This window comes from Notolepis coatsorum (genome assembly GCF_963971535.1).
Source record: "Notolepis coatsorum genome assembly, chromosome: 2".
Taxonomy (NCBI): Eukaryota; Metazoa; Chordata; class Actinopteri; order Aulopiformes; family Paralepididae; genus Notolepis; species Notolepis coatsorum.
In genome coordinates, this window is record NC_140166.1 from 115,676,393 (window position 1) to 115,694,601 (window position 18,209).

The 18,209-nt window shown below is 44.5% G+C and overlaps 1 protein-coding gene across 1 annotated transcript in view; it reads left to right on the top strand.

Annotated features, from left to right (window-relative positions):
* Positions 1-18,209, top strand: part of LOC311223493 (neural-cadherin) — a gene marked incomplete at both ends in the record, with an annotated part of 1,556,546 nt that overhangs the window by 1,086,923 nt on the left and 451,414 nt on the right.

Consider the following 18,209-nt stretch of genomic DNA (forward strand, 5'->3'; position numbering starts at 1 on the left):
TATCAAGCCGGAGGGCTTGATAAGTGTATAATCCGCTGTTGATGATGTATATCCAGTCCACTGTCCAGACTGCCATATAGCTTGTTAGCTGTTAGCAGTTAGCACCACACAACAAGTAGTTTGATTTCTTTGTCCATTTCCGCGTCGAACAGACTGCAAACTACCTGGCGTTCTATCGCCATGCTCTAAGACAAACTCTAACCTTAACCAACTTTGAAAGAGTGCCTAAGCTTAACCGTCTAAAGAACTTGCAGCCACGCTCTAGTGGCAGGCAACATGAATGACCACAAGGTGGCGCGATACAACGTAAGGAGGACAGTGTCAGAGGCCAAACGGCGCTACAGGGATAAAATTGAAGTCCAGTTTGAACAAGCTGACTCTAGAGCTATGTGGCAGGGGCTCAAAACGATGACAGACTACAAAGGCGCCTCCCTCAAACTGAACAGTGACATCTCCTTAGCAAATGACCTCAATACCTTCTATGCGAGGTTTGATGCTGGTAATAACAACACCAGCTCACAAGCCACGGCAATGGGGGGGGGGGGGGGGGTCGGCTGCTGATGGAGGCGCAGTGTTCAGGGTAACAGAGCATGAGGTGAGGCGGACCTTTAAAAAAGTGAATATCAGGAAGGCAGCAGGTCCGGACGGCATCCCCGGCCGCGTCCTAAAAGTCTGTGCCGACCAACTGGCCCCAGTATTCACTGACATCTTCAACCTGTCCTTAGAACAGGCTGTCATCCCCACCTGCCTGAAGAAGTCCACTATTATCCCTGTACCCAAAAAATCCAAGCCTGCTTGCCTCAACGACTACCGCCCTGTAGCTCTCACCTCCATAGCCATGAAGTGCTTTGAGAAGCTAGTAAAGGGCTACATCTGCTCCTCCCTCCCTCATCAACATGGACCCCCTGCAATTTGCATACCGCCCCAACAGGTCCACGGAGGACGCCATAGCCCATGTGCTGCACACAGCAGCATCACACCTGGACAAGAGGCAGGGGAACTATGTGAGAATGCTATTCATCGACTACAGCTCGGCATTCAATACCATAGTCCCCTCCATACTCATAGCCAAGCTCAGGGACCTGGGCTTGAACTATGACCTCTGCCAGTGGGTCTTGGACTTCCTGACTGGCAGACCCCAGGTGGTGAGAGCAGGTAACTGCACCTCCTCATCCATCACCCTCAACATAGGGGCCCCCCAGGGCTGTGTTCTGAGTCCCCTCCTCTACTCCCTGTACACACACGACTGTGTGGCTCAGCGGAGTAGCAATACAATCATCAAATTTGCTGACGACACAGTGGTGGTGGGCCTGATCTCTGCCAACGACGAGAGGGCCTACCTGGAAGAGGTCAAGGTCCTGGCGGGATGGTGCCAGGAAAACAGCCTCTCCCTGAACGTCAGCAAAACAAAGGAGATGATTGTGGACTTCAGGAGGTCGGGGGTCAAGGACTACAGCCCCCTCAGCATCGACGGGGCACCGGTTGAGAGAGTCAACAGCTTTAAGTACCTCGGAGCCTACATATCCGAGGACTTGACATGGACCACACACATTCACAGTGTTGTGAAGAAGGCACGACAACGCCTCTACTTCCTCAGGCGCCTAAGGAAGTTCCAAGTCAGTCAGAAGATCCTTAAGAACTTCTACTTATGTACAATAGAGAGCATCTTGACCGGCAACATCACCTCCTGGTTTGGGAATAGCACTGCACAAGACCGAAGCAGACTACAAAGAGTGACACGTTCAGCCGAACGCACAATTGGAGGGGGGCTCCCCACCCTCCAGAACATTTACAACAAGCGTTGCAAGGGCAAGGCTAAGGCCCTGTCCACACGAGAGTTTGGATTTAATATGACCGAAGTTTGAAAAAATAAAACTCCGTCCACACGGTGAACACAGGTGGACAACCGTGTATAACTGCGTACTCACGGCAGAGCTGGAACCCAGCAACCGATACATTTAGTACAATGTAATACAATGCCAAAGCAGTAGGCGGCGATGTTGTTCAGACATGAAGGCCATTTCAACCAATCAGAAAAGACTGAACGCTCACTAAACTTCCTGTTGGGTCGCGATCTGCCATTAATTAACTGAAGAAGAAGAAGTAACGTTACCGATATGAAATGGATGTAAACGTTATTTAACAGATTGCAGAATGGGTACAATACAATACGGCTCAATACAAACAATTGTTAAGGGGATGCAGTCTGGACTGGGTTCCTTATAAGTTATAACAATAACTTGACAACACATGAGTTTAGTTTAGCTGCAGCTACATGTTTACTCTGAGCGTCAACAGACATCAGTCGATCACAACACTCTTCAACACAGACGATACGTTTTGAACAAAAGTTTGTTACAATCATTTTCATATAACGCTACTTGGGACAGCTCTGCTGTAAACACTGGTGTAGTTGGCTCTGCTCTAATCTCTCTACCCCGCGGTCTGCCGTGAACATGGGGAATAATTGCGACAGCTCTGCTGTAAACACTGGGAATAACCTCGGTTGCTATGCCCACACGCAACTGCAAAACCGCACAACTCCACCCTGGCCACCGGTTTCAAAAGACCGCGGTTGCAGTGTAGCAAATCCCCGGTTGTGTGTGGCCGAACAGTGCAACTGCGCACATACAATCACGGTTACATTAAACCCAGCGTTCGTGTGGACGGGGCCTAAGAGAATCATTAAAGACTCCAGTCACCCGAACAACTGCCTCTTTGAACTGCTGCGGTCAGGCAAGCGATACCGGAGTCTCAAGGCGAGCACAGAAAGACTCAGAAGAAGCTTCTATCCCCAGGCCATCAGGCTGCTAAACGAACAATGAATGAACACTACACAACAACAACCACCATAGATCCTCCCCTACACAACAACAACCACCAAACGCACATAGCACACACATCCACACGCACACACTCACTTTAAACAAACACACTGTAGCACCCACTCCACACACTTTATAGCACACACCCACTTTAAACAAACACACTGTAGCACCCACTCCCCACACTTTATATTTATTGATGAAGGATTGCACTACAACTCGTACACCTTACTGTAAATTGTACCTAAATTGTACCTCATCCCATTTCTGCTTTGCACTATATAGTACTGTACATTAGTACACTGCATAGTATTGTATATTATATGGTAACTCAGAACATTGTACATATGTCTATACCGAACACTGTGACCTCATTTTCTTCTTCTAAACTACATGCTATACTATGTTATTTGATACTATCTTGTCTAGCACAGTCTCTGGAGCGTAACAATAAGAAGCATTTTGTATGAAAGTATTCTGTACTTCTGTCTGACAACTATTAAAGAAACTTGAAACTTGAAACTTCTAAGACAAACAGCTGCATCTCACAACAACAACAACTATCTACCACCAACCTAGAATAAGCTAGAATTGGAACATTAGAAAGTGGATTCGGCCAATCAGAGATCGTCTCCGCGAAATGCTGCTACGGAAAAAAATACTGGCGTCGGCCAATCAGAGAGCGTCTCCGCGAAATGCGGCTACAGAAATTCTTGACGCTGCTGCCTAGACCGCTTCAAATCGCGCCCGGATTCCAACATAATAGTCATATTTCAACGCACAACGCGTTACGCACTGATTGGCTGCTACGGATACAGCGATCACACAGTGACGCGCACTCAGAGCGCTATCGCGTCTAGCCCGGGCCAAAAAAAAAAAAAAAAAAAGTGAGTCACTTCCTGTTCAGGAAAACGAGTATTTATTATTTTATTTATTAACGTTATATTGTGCATTGGAAACACAAACATACTTAAAATGAGTAAATATTATTCATTTTAAACATGTTTATATTATTTATAGGGCTATAAAACAAAAAACTAAAAAAATATTTTTCTTGTTCTCCTCTCATATAACCAGGGCAGGGCCTGAGGGGGGCGGCGCCCTAGCGCCCCCCAGTGGCGGCCGCCACTGGTACTGGTAGCCTGCAGTATCCTCAAGCAACTCATGTAAAGTTGAACACAATATGAAAAAGAAAAAAAACAACAAAAAAAATATGACTAATGCCAACTTTATACAACAACGAAAAAAGTGACTGGGCATTGTTCATAGAGTGAAGGTAAAACCAAGACATCAATATAGACTACCAGATGGAGATGTAATGTCATTTTACAAATACAATCATTTAACAATTTACCCTTTAACCCAATTGAATAAGCTAACTGAAGTAGTTACACGTGTTTGCAGAGCTAAATATTCAGCAGGACTGCCAGACAATGGGTCACACAGACAGAAATGAGTCAGTAAATAGTTGGCAAGGATTAAAAGCAGTCAAATGTACAATAGGAGTTCCAAGTCCATTGATGCTACGTACTATAGCAGTGTGACATATACGCCTATGGAAACCTGTGTGACTGACTGTGTTGCAATTAGTCTAATGTCTCCTTCCTGTACTTGAAGCTTTCCCTTGAACTCACTAGCGAGATGAGAGACCGGTGAGAAGATGCAGGAGATATATCACCGTTGTTGTTTTAATAGAGCGAATGTTAGTAAGAGTGAGTCAAGACAAGTTAGCACTTTAATATGGCGTGTTCTGTAATTAATGTGATTGACCAGCGTTAATGTGATTGACCAGCGTTGCGACCAGCGTTGCTAATATGAACCAAAGGCTTTAATATGGCGCGTTCTGGCATCTGTGATTAACCGTGTTGAATGGGGGTCTGAACCAAGCGAGGACCTCATGCGCGGCGAGCACCTGGGCGAAGGAAAAGGAAATGCGCATTGCTTACCGGCGAATGGGGAAGAATGCGGAAGCGCGCTTGCACTCTTCGGCTGGGATTAATATAGACGCGTACGGTCCGCTCGGAAGACGGTGAAGGAGTCCGAGGGAGAGACGCTGTGGTCCGGAGTCGCTGGCTTCAACCAGGTCTCTGTGAAACACATGATATTGCAATCCCTCATCTCTCGCTGGAATCGGACCCGCGCTCGTAAATCATCCATCTTACTTGAACGTGCATTCGCCAGAAAAAATTGATGGGATTGCCGGACGGTAAGCAGATCTTTTTAACCTTAATATGATTCCGCTCCTCTTTCCCCTGTGTTTCTTCTTTGTCCTGCCGCCTTTGTCCCCTTCGTTGTCTCTGTCCCGCCTGATATCCGGTGGCCAATCTGGGCATAAAGTGTCTCTAAACTCCTCTTTAAGTCCGGAGTTTAGGTCAATAAGTGAAGTATGACGTCCCCGCCAGTGTTGTTTCTATAAAAAAGGTAGTAAAAATAAACAAAATGACTAAAAGTAAGTGCACTGGACTATGATGTTCTGATATAATCGGAACCTAATTAATCTGCTCTGCGTTGTGTATAAATCTTACAACCCTGTGGTACTTAAAACAAAACCAGGAAATGGTTTTACCCGGCATCAACAGAGAAACGGCGGTTGAAGAAAAAGATTTCCGAGCAGATTTGATCTGAAAGAATCCGGTTTTTTATTGGGATTCAAAGCAATTTACAAATCAACGATTTGAAGAGTAGGGCAATGAATTCTGCTGGATGCAGTCACTAAGCCGAAGGTCAGCAGAATTCAGTCTAAACGTTCAATATCTAAACCGCTATAAGCATCTCTCGTTCTCGGCTCTTTCTTCTTTGATGGTCGTTGGAATCTGTCGTCTCAATGCGTCGACGCGGTCCTCCGGCCAGTGGGGGAAGAGAATGTAGAATGGGTGTTCCTCGCTCAGTTATTCATGGGGTTCTCAATCTCTCGATCAGAACCACGTAATTTAAAGACTAGACTCCCCCCGCCAAACGTTACGTCATGAAGGCGGGTCTTTCTGGGAGTCAGAGAGCTTCCGATTGGATAACCAGTGGTCGTGACCGTTTGTAGTCTACCGCCACGTCTGATTCGCTGACATTAGATGAAACTAGATGCCTTTTAAGGATATCTCTGCTGGAGGTAATGTTCTCCCCCAAATAAAAAACGGTTACTTTTAACAGCTGCCTGTGGCAGATCAACTGTAAACAGCTGCAGCTTGGCCGTTTCTGTTGTGAGACGTAATAAACCTTTGTTTTAGGGCCTGGTGTCGACTTCCTTTGTCTCAGCCAGCCCCAAACGTCAGGATGTCTATTGATCTCTTATCTCTAAGGTTCAGCTTGGGGAGTTTGAGACAGAAGTCTAGTGTGTAATTTGTTTATGGTCAACAAACCACTATTGTATCTGAGTTTGGCCTGAGGAAGTAAACCAGTAGTATGTTGTATAATAGTGTATCCCGCCTATGTGCAAACTCAACTTTTATATCCCCAACCTTCCTCCTCAACGAGGGGAATGGCAGCGATCTCTGTGAGTCAGGAGTGTATGATGAATGCAATTACCACCTCTGCCAGGCTTCCGTCAGGTCCCAGAACAGTTTAATATACAGTTTGCTTTATGAAAACTACTACATAAGCACAATCGTTGCAGAGCAAAACCAATGGCGACTAACCTGAGCCGCTACATAGTGTATTTGAATATCAATAGCTGTTTTATTGATTCATTATTTGAAATTAATATTTGAAAGAATGCAGGTTATATCTATACAACGCCAAATGTCTGTCCCATTGTACCAATCAATGGGATATATTGCATGTTGGCTATAAGCTGCATTATTTCAAATGTATAATTAATCAAAACAGATATTAAACAAATACAAAATTTGTAGGCATTTAATAATTATTATTTTCATTAATTCAATAATTTCACAATAATTGCATATTGTGTTTGAATATCTGAGTAATTAAGTAATTATACATTTGCCCAAAATAGCTGGTTCAGATATGGTTAATCCAGCTGCCCTGTGATCCGATGAATCCAGTTCGCTATAGTAGGCCTAGAAAAGGGAACAAAATAAGAGGGGGGGTGTGAGGGAGTGAGTGGGTCATTCTACTGTACCAATGGACTTAGTGGTCTGCAATATAAATGCAATTGAGTGTGGAAAAGGAAAAGGCTATCCTCTTCCTTTTCCACACTCAATTGCATTTATCGAAAGGAGGCAAATTCAACTTCCCAACAATGTATTGGTTGATCGGCGAAAACGCAGCCCGGAGCCAACAGATGAGGGAAACATGCTGCGACGTGCACGCAAGTGCATCACGGCCCGTATTCGGCCCGTCCAATCCTTACTTAATATCCCGCTTTCCAAAAACACCTCTGGGGCCAGATGAAACCTGCTGGCGCCTGGTGGGCCGGATGCAGCCCACGGGCCATATCTCTGACATCCCAGCTTTAGTCATTAACCTCTTAACCTCTTAACTCAATGGAGGCCAAACCCAAGATAAGTCGGGTTAACTCGCCATGCGTTGGGCGCCAGAACCGAGATTTCTCTGGTTTTGGTCATTTATTCTTTTATTCAATATTTGTATTCATTATTTATCCAGGGACCTCTCTGTTACCATAGGGAATGAATCTGAGGTCTGAAGTGCAATACCGGCCGCATCCAGCTAGACTGCGGTATCGAGCACCCTTTGTAACCTTGTATCTTGGCCTGTGTAATGGCCAGATGTCTCCGGTTTCAGTTTTCCTTTCCGAGGGGAGCGGTTCTCTCGGTTCCATTGAAGCGCGTCAAATATCCCAGATCCATATGTTGTGGTGGGTTATGCCGTCGACCAAATGGAAATTGGATCGATCACAGGTAAGGACGATCTGACGTAAATTTTTGCTTGATCCTGCAATGCTTTTATACCGATCGGGCTGATAAGCGTTTCTATTCTATTCTATTCTTAAATACAAATGCTGTTACTGACAATCAAATAATCAGAACCCCCCCCCTTTCATGCATTCATGATGGAACATAATACCTATGATATAGATTTGATTTCGGGATAATAGTGTATACAGGCAAGCAACGGCAACGTCTATAGTGGAATTGACATATAAGGCTATAACTCAGCATTTCATGAATTACCCTAGACTGCTCTAAAACCATACTTATATTCACCACGGTATAACACGGGAACGTGTGGATGGAAAAAATCATTCTTTTTCACATATTGAACGATAGATAGGTGATGTCAAATGGGCCATAGTATTGTATCCATAGCTATAATATAGAATATAGTTATATCTCTACAGACAAGGTGATTCACTCCTATCGTTTGAAGCGTGGCCTAGCTACAGCGGGCCCCGACTAATAGCTGGCGCTGAATGAGTTAAGCATCGGGCAAAAATGGGGCTATTTTTTTGTTCGTTTTTTATTGCATACCCAAAGTAATTAGCCATTTATTATACTTTATACTCATAGCACATGCATACGTCTGGTATCTTTTGAAAGGTAACATTCTGATGTTTCTTACACTTTGATTGCTAATGAAATAGAGTAACAGAGATTTGAACACACTGAAGTAAAGATGTTGTGTACTCACATTTATTTTAACTGGTTGCCAGATGCCTGTTTTTAAAGGGGCAGTTCACCCGAAACACACACAAAAACAGCAGTTTTACCCGGAGTGCTAACTATGCATCCAGATAGTTTCAATATGATTTGCAGGGGTTTGAGATATGAGCCATAGAGATGTCTGCCACAGATACAATGGAGCTCAATGGGCCTTCTTTTGTCACGCTCAAAGCGCCAAAAATACATTTGAAAAATTCAACAGCAACGTCTCTTTCCAGAAATCGTACTCATGTTAATCCACAGACCTCGTTCATTAACTATTATGGTGGGTGTAGTTCCCAATGAAGCTCTTCACAATGAGGTATATCGATTATTGTGAATAACTTCGTCAACAAATAAGCGTTAATATAATAGAATATATCAATGCTGTTATGTGTGAGTGTGCTGTTATGTGTGTGTATATGTGCATGTATATGTATATGTATATGTATATGTATATGTATATGTATATGTATATGTGCATGTGCATGTGTATGAGCTTTACTCAGACCTTACCTCTGACCTCTCTGGCTGCTAGGAGCTCTACGTTGGGCGGCAGTGGCTCAGGAGGTAGAGCAGCCGTCTGGTAATCCGGAGGTTCCCGGTTTGATTCCTGCTCCTCTCGGGCAGCATGTCGAAGTGTCCTTGAGCAAGACTCTTAACCCCTAATTGCTCCCGATGAGCAGGTTGGCACCTCGCATGGTTGCCTCTGCCATCGGTGTGTGAATGTGTGAGTGAATGGGTAAAGTGTGAGGAACAAATTGTAAAGTGCTTTGGATAAAAGCGCTATATAAATGCAGCCATTTACCATTTTACCCAGACCGTACCTCTCATCTCTCTGGCTGCTTTACTCAGACCGTACCTCTCATCTCTCTGGCTGCTTTACTCAGACCGTACCTCTCATCTCTCTGGCTCCTAGGAGCTTTACTCAGACCGTACCTCTCATCTCTCTGGCTCCTAGGAGCTTTACTCAGACCTTACCTCTCATCTCTCTGGCTCCTAGGAGCTTTACTCAGACCGTACCTCTCATCTCTCTGGCTGCTTTACTCAGACCGTACCTCTCATCTCTCTGGCTGCTTTACTCTGACCGTACCTCTCATCTCTCTGGCTGCTTTACTCAGACCGTACCTCTCATCTCTCTGGCTCCTAGGAGCTTTACTCAGACCTTACCTCTCATCTCTCTGGCTCCTAGGAGCTTTACTCAGACCGTACCTCTCATCTCTCTGGCTGCTTTACTCAGACCGTACCTCTCATCTCTCTGGCTCCTAGGAGCTTTACTCAGACCTTACCTCTCATCTCTCTGGCTGCTTTACTCAGACCGTACCTCTCATCTCTCTGGCTCCTAGGAGCTTTACTCAGACCGTACCTCTCATCTCTCTGGCTGCTAGGAGCTTTACTCAGACCTTACCTCTCATCTCTCTGGCTCCTAGGAGCTTTACGCAGACCTTACCTCTCATCTCTCTGGCTGCTATGAGCTTTACTCAGACCTTACCTCTCATCTCTCTGGCTGCTATGAGCTTTACTCAGACCTTACCTCTCATCTCTCTGGCTGCTATGAGCTTTACTCAGACCTTACCTCTCATCTCTCTGGCTCCTAGGAGCTTTACTCAGACCTTACCTCTCATCTCTCTGGCTCCTAGGAGCTTTACTCAGACCTTACCTCTCATCTCTCTGGCTCCTAGGAGCTTTACTCAGACCTTACCTCTCATCTCTCTGGCTCCTAGGAGCTTTACTCAGACCTTACCTCTCATCTCTCTGGCTCCTAGGAGCTTTACTCAGACCTTACCTCTCATCTCTCTGGCTCCTAGGAGCTTTACTCAGACCTTACCTCTCATCTCTCTGGCTCCAAGGAGCTTTACTTGTGCTTCTACAAATGTGCAACTGTTGCAACTGTACAAATGTTGCAATTTGTGCAAATGTGCAACAAATGTGCTTCTTTTGTTGCCCGTCCCCTTTTATGTCAGATAGTGCAAAGTTTAGTTTTATGTCATCTTGACTATTGCTCTGCGATGTGGTCATCTGCTGCCAGTGGTGACATCAGGAAGCTCCAGGTGGTCCAGAACAGGGCAGCACGGTTGGTACTGGGCTGCTCACTAAGGTCTAATGTGAGTCGTATGCATGCCCGCCTCTCTTGGCTTAACGTTGAAAATAAATTGTCTTTCAATATACTTGTGCTGTTCAAGTTGGTCATGAGCAGTAAAACTCCAGTTTTTATACATAATCAGATTGTTTTTAGTAATACTGTGCACAAGCATTACACTAGACTCGAGGTTCCAGTAGTGGGCAGCTTGAATTGCCAGGTCCTAGAACCAGTGCTTTGGGGAGATCTTTTATTTTTAGAGCATTAACTCTTTGGAATGGCCTGCCTCAGAACCTCTGCTGCATTTACAGTAGATTCACGTTTAAAAATAATCTTAAATTGTTTTTAAATTGTTTTTAACACTGTAAAGTAATTTTTTGTTTTTGTTTTACACCAATGTAATTGTAGCTATCTTAATTGTTACAGTAGTTTCATTATGCATTGTGTGTACTGACTTTTAATAATTTTGTTTTTGCAATAGTGATTGTTTTTGTATGCTTTTTTGTGTGTGGACCCCAGGAATCACACCAGCTAATGGGGATCCCTAATAAAATCTAAATCAAATACTCAGACCTTACCTCTCATCTCTCTGGCTCCTAGGAGCTTTACTCAGACCTTATCTCTCACCTCTCTGGCTGCTTTCCTCAGACATTACCTCTCATCTCTCTGGCTGCTATGAGCTTTACTCAGACCTTACCTCTCATCTCTCTGGCTCCTAGGAGCTTTACTCAGACCTTACAGTACCTCTCATCTCTCTGGCTGCTTTACTCAGACATTACCTCTCATCTCTCTGGCTGCTCTGAGCTTTACTCAGACTCCACAGAGATGATTCAATCAGTATAAGTAAGAGATCACAGCACTTTTCATTTACCATAGAACAGTAAAACATACAATAGGTCTTACTCGTCAAATTGGCAATTGTCTGCCATTTCAAATGTACAATTACATCCCCTTGGCTGCCAGAGTTGTACCCTGACTTGTTTATAGAACTTGTAAGTCGCTTTGGATAAAAGCATCAGCTAAATGACTAAAATGTAAATGTCATAAAATAGTCACTTGATTTAGCCATCAGGAGTAGACTGTCTTCGTTGTGTTGGGCCTACTTCCACTAAAGTGTGGTCTTATTCTACAGCTACAGAATCCAAAAGATGGAAAACCTCCCTTTCTGCTGCCTGCAGTTTTCAAATGACATGTGGTTAACCAGACACAGCAGCACTCACCTTATTATTAGACTGACACCTCAGGACACATTCAAACTAGGGATGGACATGAGGAATGTTTTCCCAGATCTAGTACTACTAGAATTACTCAAGTAGGCTAGTGCTTGAGCAATTATTCAGGGAAATCCATTTTTAGAATGCATCTTAAATAATGACGAGATATTGTGTGGACACACACACACACACACACACACACACACACACACACACACACACACACACACACACACACACACACACACACACACACACACACACACACACACACACACACACACACACACACATTATATCTATATAGAATAGAATATAATAGAATATAATAGAAATACTTTAATTATCCCGAGGGAAATTTGACACAAATCGCTCACATTAACACATTAACTGCCACGGAGTTTGATCATCTTATACCATTCTCTGCCAGCACTGTAAGTCTATGGAGATGTTCACCTTCTTTGCAGGGCTATAACTTTTTTAATTGTATTGCTAAATTGACATTACTATGGCCCATTCAACATCGATTATCTATCGTTCAGGATGTAGGAACGTTTTACTTTTTCATTCACACATTCATACGAAAATACTGTCTAGAATATAAATATGTTTTTATCGTTTTCTGCAGTAATTCCTAGCACATGAAATATAGGCATAAATGCATATATATATTATCAAATGCCGTTTGATACCGATCCATGCTATATTAAAAATGTCAACTGTACATGGTCCTAAACGTTATGACTGATCATGCGCGGGTGAACGGGGGGGGGGGGGGGGGGGGGTCGTTTATAATTCCGTGATCGTCGTTAAATGCTTTATGGAGTATGGGTGATATCAGTAGTAGAAAAGACTCACGCACATCCCAAATGTAGTCACGGGTGCTAGACTCTAAATAGATCTGTAATGTTTGTGGAAAAAAAGTCTGCACACCGTCTATAGTGTTCCCAAGTTTTAATGTACTTGAACACAACGTTTCGGCCTGTGGCCTTTTTCAAGTGTCAACGACATGTGAAAAGGGGTGGGGTATATATACATATACAAATTAAAGGTCAGGGTTGAGCCAGGTCAAAGTTCAAATCAATTAGCCTATAGGCTACACATTTACAGACCATATTGTAGCTCAAGTGCCTAGAACATCGACTAATTGATTACTCACGCCCATCCCTAATTCAAAAATGTTGTTGTGTTTTTTTGGCATGCTCTGCACTTCTCCATCAGAAAAAGACAATAGTGTTGATGTGTAAAATCAGCGACTTGTCCCTTTAACTCTATGATATGCACATTACTTTAGCTATGCTAACAGACAGCAGCCACGTGACCTCATCTGGGCTCTGTTTGTTTAGTACAGATTGCAGGTTGACGTGCGTGATCTACAATCCTTCAGTGTAAGCACTGTATTACTGTTTCCTGTTAATGGAACGGGGAGATGATGAATGCCTGTGCATCTGCCAGACAGCATTAATCAATCACAGAATATAAAACCAATGCCAAAACATAACTTTCTCAGAATATGACAAGGGTGCAAATTGCCATGCACTCAGTATGGTGTATTGCTATATATATATATATCCCTATCTCCCTCCCTCTTTCTCCTTCCCTCTTTCTCTCTCTTGGAAAATGGCATGGGTACAAATGACCATGCACTCAGTATGGTGTATTGCTCTCTCTCTCTTTAAAGGTGAAGTATGTAGAAAGTGAAGGCGAGAATCCAAATCAGGATTTTTTTTTTAAGTGAAACACAAATACTTTTGCTTTAATTTAGAGACCATTCATGACTGTAGAAGGATAATTGAATGTGGTGCTTTATCAAGTGCAGCATTGTGGTTAATCTACAGAGACATTCTCCGCATTGTCTTAGTCGGCATAACTCAAAAATGAGTGGTAACACGATGGAAGCGACCACATTTAATGAACATACCACAATGGTATTTATCTTTAATGGACATCTCAAGTTTAAAGAGCTCTGTTGCTAGGATACATGGTGCCAAACAGAAACTCTTTAAACGTTAATTGAACGTACAGTAGAGAGAGGGAGGGAGAGAGAGAGAGACGGGCCGTGATGCTCCCCCCCCCCCCCCCAGCAGAGCACAGCATAAAAAAGGACACTAGCAAGGATACCTTGGTAGAAGACACGAAGAAGTGACCTGCTGATGTCAAAGGATCTAAGCTTCCTCAAATGAAAAAGTCTAGACTGAGCTTTCTTGATCTTGTTCTTCTTCCAGTCCAGCTTGCTGTCCAGGTGGACACCGATATACTTATATGACTGGACTATTTCTACCTCCTGCCCCTTAATGATGACAGGAGAGACATTCACCTTCTTCCTACTGAAGTTGATAACTATCTCTTTGGTCTTTTCAACATTAAGCTGTACAAAATTGGCATCACACCAATACCATGAGTCCATCTCCTTTTTATTGGCCTGGTCATCACCTTTGTAGATGAGACCAATACGAGCAGTATCATCTGAACATGACTGCATATGGCACATATGGCCTTGCTGTGTCTGCAGTCCGCAGTATTAGAGAATAAAGAGAAAATGAGTCAAAACGGTCCCCTAAGGGGCTCCAGTTTTTGTCCAGATGACATCTGATACTATATCATCCAGGCAAGTGATACCGGAGTCTCATGGCAAGTACAGAGAGACTCAGAAGGAGCTTCTATCCCCAGGCCATCAGGATGCTCAACGACAATAACACTATGTAACAAACCATCAAATACACTCACAGCACACACATCCACACGTACACACTCACTTTAAATAAACAACTCAATGTAGCACCCACTTTACCCACTTTAGACACTTTATCATACTTTATATTTATTGGTAAAGAGATTTGCACTACAACTCATACCTCATTGCACCTTACCCTAAATTGTCCCTCATCCCATTTCTGCATTGTACTGTATATTGTATTGTAACTCAGTTACTGATTTTCTATTTCATTTTTTTTCTTACTCTGTGTTGTATATTGTATTTATGTATATTGAACAATTGTCCCTCATCCCATTTCTGCATTGTACTGTATATTGTATTGTAACTCAGTTACTGATTTTCTATTTCATTTTTTTTCTTACTCTGTGTTGTATATTGTATATATGTATATTGAACATTTTTGTTTACACTTGTTTACGTACTTGACTTTCTATTGTATACTTATCTATTTTTTTTATCTAGCACACTCCCAGGAGCAGAACAGAAAAAAGCATTGTATATAAAAGTATTCTGTATTTTTGTATGACAACTAATAAAGAAACTTGAAACTTGAACTTGAGCCTAACAAACTGAGGTCGAGGAACAAGATATTTTATGCACCAGGTGATGGTTGAGTTATGCAGTTTAAACTGGATAATTTTGTTTGCTAGGATATGTGGCTGGATAGTATTGAAGGCACTAGAAAAATCAAAGAACATTTCCCTAACACAGGGGTCAGCAACCTTTACTATCAAAAGAGTCACTTTTCCCCCCTCCCACAAAATAAAATGCTCAGGGAGCCGCACAAGCTATTTACCCTTAAAATGAAGATAACACAGTGTATAACATTTTATATATCCCCAAGCATACCCCACATTTAGCATAAAACGCCTGACAATTGCATACCCAAAGTAATTTGCGATTTATTATACTTTATACTTATAGCACACAGTTTGTTGCATTAATGGAATTATGAAGCAACTAAAATAAAACAAATTTACTTTTATTGCTGTTTTTACCTGTTATAACACATGAAAACCTCAAACTCTTATGAAGAGGAGAAGAAATACTGGCTGTGTAGACCTATTTTTAAATAAAACACAGAAGAGGAGACAAAACACTGTTGTCTTTAGACCGACTTTGAAATAAAACCCTGAACTATTCAGGTATATTTGAGTCCTTCCCGTATTTGTGGAACATTTATAAAATAAAAAGTAGTCCACTTTGAAAAAAGACTACCATGTGTAGACCTACTTTGAAATAAAACACAGAAAAGGAGAAAAAACACTGGCATCTGTAGACCTACTTTGAAATAAAACCCTGAACTATGCAGCTCTATTTGAGTCTTAAATCTTTCGTTGTTCGCAAATTTCGCACCACATATCAGGCATACAGTTATATTATCGTACTTGGCCATCGCGTCCCGCTCTTAAGCCATACCGAGATATACCTCATCTCATGTACCTACTGTACACCATCAACGAAAAACAAATACACCCACCAAGGGGCGTAGCTGGGGGGGTAGCTTAGGATGATTCCAATGGCCCAGCACTGGGGGGGGGGGCCAAAAAAAAATTATAAAATAAATTATTATTATTTTTTTTACTAGACATCACTCAGGTGTATTATCGATGCTCTCATTGATACTATGTTTGTTTCTGAAGTGTGTGTGTGTGTGTGTGTGTGTGTGTGTGTGTGTGTGTGTGTGTGTGTGTGTGTGTGTGTGTGTGTGTGTGTGTGTGTGTGTGTGTGTGTGTGTGTGTGTGTGTGTGTGTGTGTGTTGTTGATCTGGGTCCCACACCGCCTCACGCTGTGCAGCCAGAGGTTGGAGCACGGCCTCGTCAACGACTGTGGCGAGGCCCTCGACAGGCGGCCATGTTTCCCCCGCCAGTGGTACCCTGGGCGGAGAGTCAACGGGGATCCACAAGGCCGACAGCCTTGGCGGCCGAGGGATCGGCCATTTTGGGTGTATTAATTGGCTTGGATCAAACAAGCCGTCGTCATTCTGCCGCAAGCAGCCTGCTCCCCATTCAATCCTCTCTCCGTCACCAACGGAAGAGGGGCTCTGATCGTTTTCCTTTGGCTGCGGGCCGCGAACCTTCTTTGAAGCGCATGCGGCCCCACTTTTCACTTCTCATGGGGACAGGGGATGACACACAGTTGATGGCTGAGCCTGGGTCTGTCCGTGAGAATGTTGTGCTGTCGCGTGGCTCCTGCACCACATGTTGTGTGATGGGTGAGCCTGGTGTTACGGCTGCCACTAGTTACAGTGGTCAGCAGGGGGACTCGAGGCCTCTTCAGTTGAATGCACAGCAAGGGTTACCCCGGCCTAGCCTTCGCCAGGCGGGGTGTCACGCTGATGCCTCCCACTCCCGTGAGAGCGGCAGTGGTCTGCAAAGAAGAGGCGAGCGTGATTTGGGTGATAGCAATATCACTGCAGGGCTACGGCGTCTAGGAGCCCATGGGGTCCTCATGCCTTGCGTGTCTAGCTGCAGAACAACTCCTCAGCATGCGCTAGAGGGGTGTTCAGGGGGGGGGTGTGTGTCAACCAGTTTGATGGCAGCTTCTCCCATATCAAACCGGCCCTTTCTGTCGGGGTCCCCCCTTGGGTGCGTCGCACAGCAGGAGGGACCGGGCCAACTATCTACTGTTCCTTGCGGCCCAGCGTCAGTTGACGGCGGGTGCGCTGTGGGATTATTTTCACATATGGCGACAAGAATGCCGTTTGGAGGGGTGGATAGAGAGAACGTTGAGGGAGGGACTTGTTTTGCAGTTCGCACAACCCCACCCTCCGTTCTCAGGTTTGGTGCCGACCCTATTGTCAGGGTCGGAAGCAGTGACAGCCCTGGCCGACGAGATCCAATCTCTGTTGGCGAAGCAGGCCATAGTCGTGGTCCCGAGAGAGGACGCGATGTCAGGCGTCTACTCCCGTTATTTTCTGGTGCCCAAGAAAAAGGGGGGGTCAGACCTATACTGGATCTGTCCACGTTCAATCGTATGATTGTAGCGAGACCATTCAGGATGTTGACCGTCAAACTCCTGCTGCTTGCTGTCAGAAGGGGAGACTGGTTCACCTCCATAGACCTGAAGGATGCGTATTTTCACATCCCGATTTTCCCTCCTCACAGGAAGTTCCTGCGGTTCCTGTTTCAGGGCGTAGCGTACAAGTACCAGAGGTTGCCGTTCGGCTATTCTCTGGCTCCCCGCACATTCACCAAGTGTGTAGCGACTGCGCTGGAGCCTCTACGTCGTCGGGGAATACGGGTTCTATTCTATCTCGACGACATTCTACTCCTCAGCCGGTCAGAGGAGGTTGCCAGGTCTCATACCAGGCTGGTGGTGGAATTCCTCACCAGGCTGGGTTTTGCTGTGAACTGGAAGAAGAGTACACTTCTTCCCAGTCAACAGGTGGAGTACTTGGGCTTGACGCTGAGGTCAAGGCCCATGATTGTAACCCTCTCGGAGCAGCGGAGGGTGTCTATCCTACACGCGCTCTGGGGTTTCCATCTGGGAGGGACGGTCACGGCGCTGCAAGTGATGCGCCTGCTCGGTATGATGGCATCTGCTCACACGGTGGTTCCTCTTGGCCTCCTCTTCATGAGGAGGATACAGAGGTGGTTCTTGTCTATGGGAATAGATCCGGTGAGGGACAAATGGAAACGGTTGATGGTTCCTTTGTCGATATGGGGAGATCTCGCCCATTGGAGGAGGCTGGGTATCCTCACCATTGGGGTCCCCATGGGCAGCAGGCGCTCACACATCACGGTCTTCACCGACGCCTCTCTCACGGGTTGGGGAGGGACGTGTCGGACCAACGCAGTGGGGGGCAGCTGGATGAAG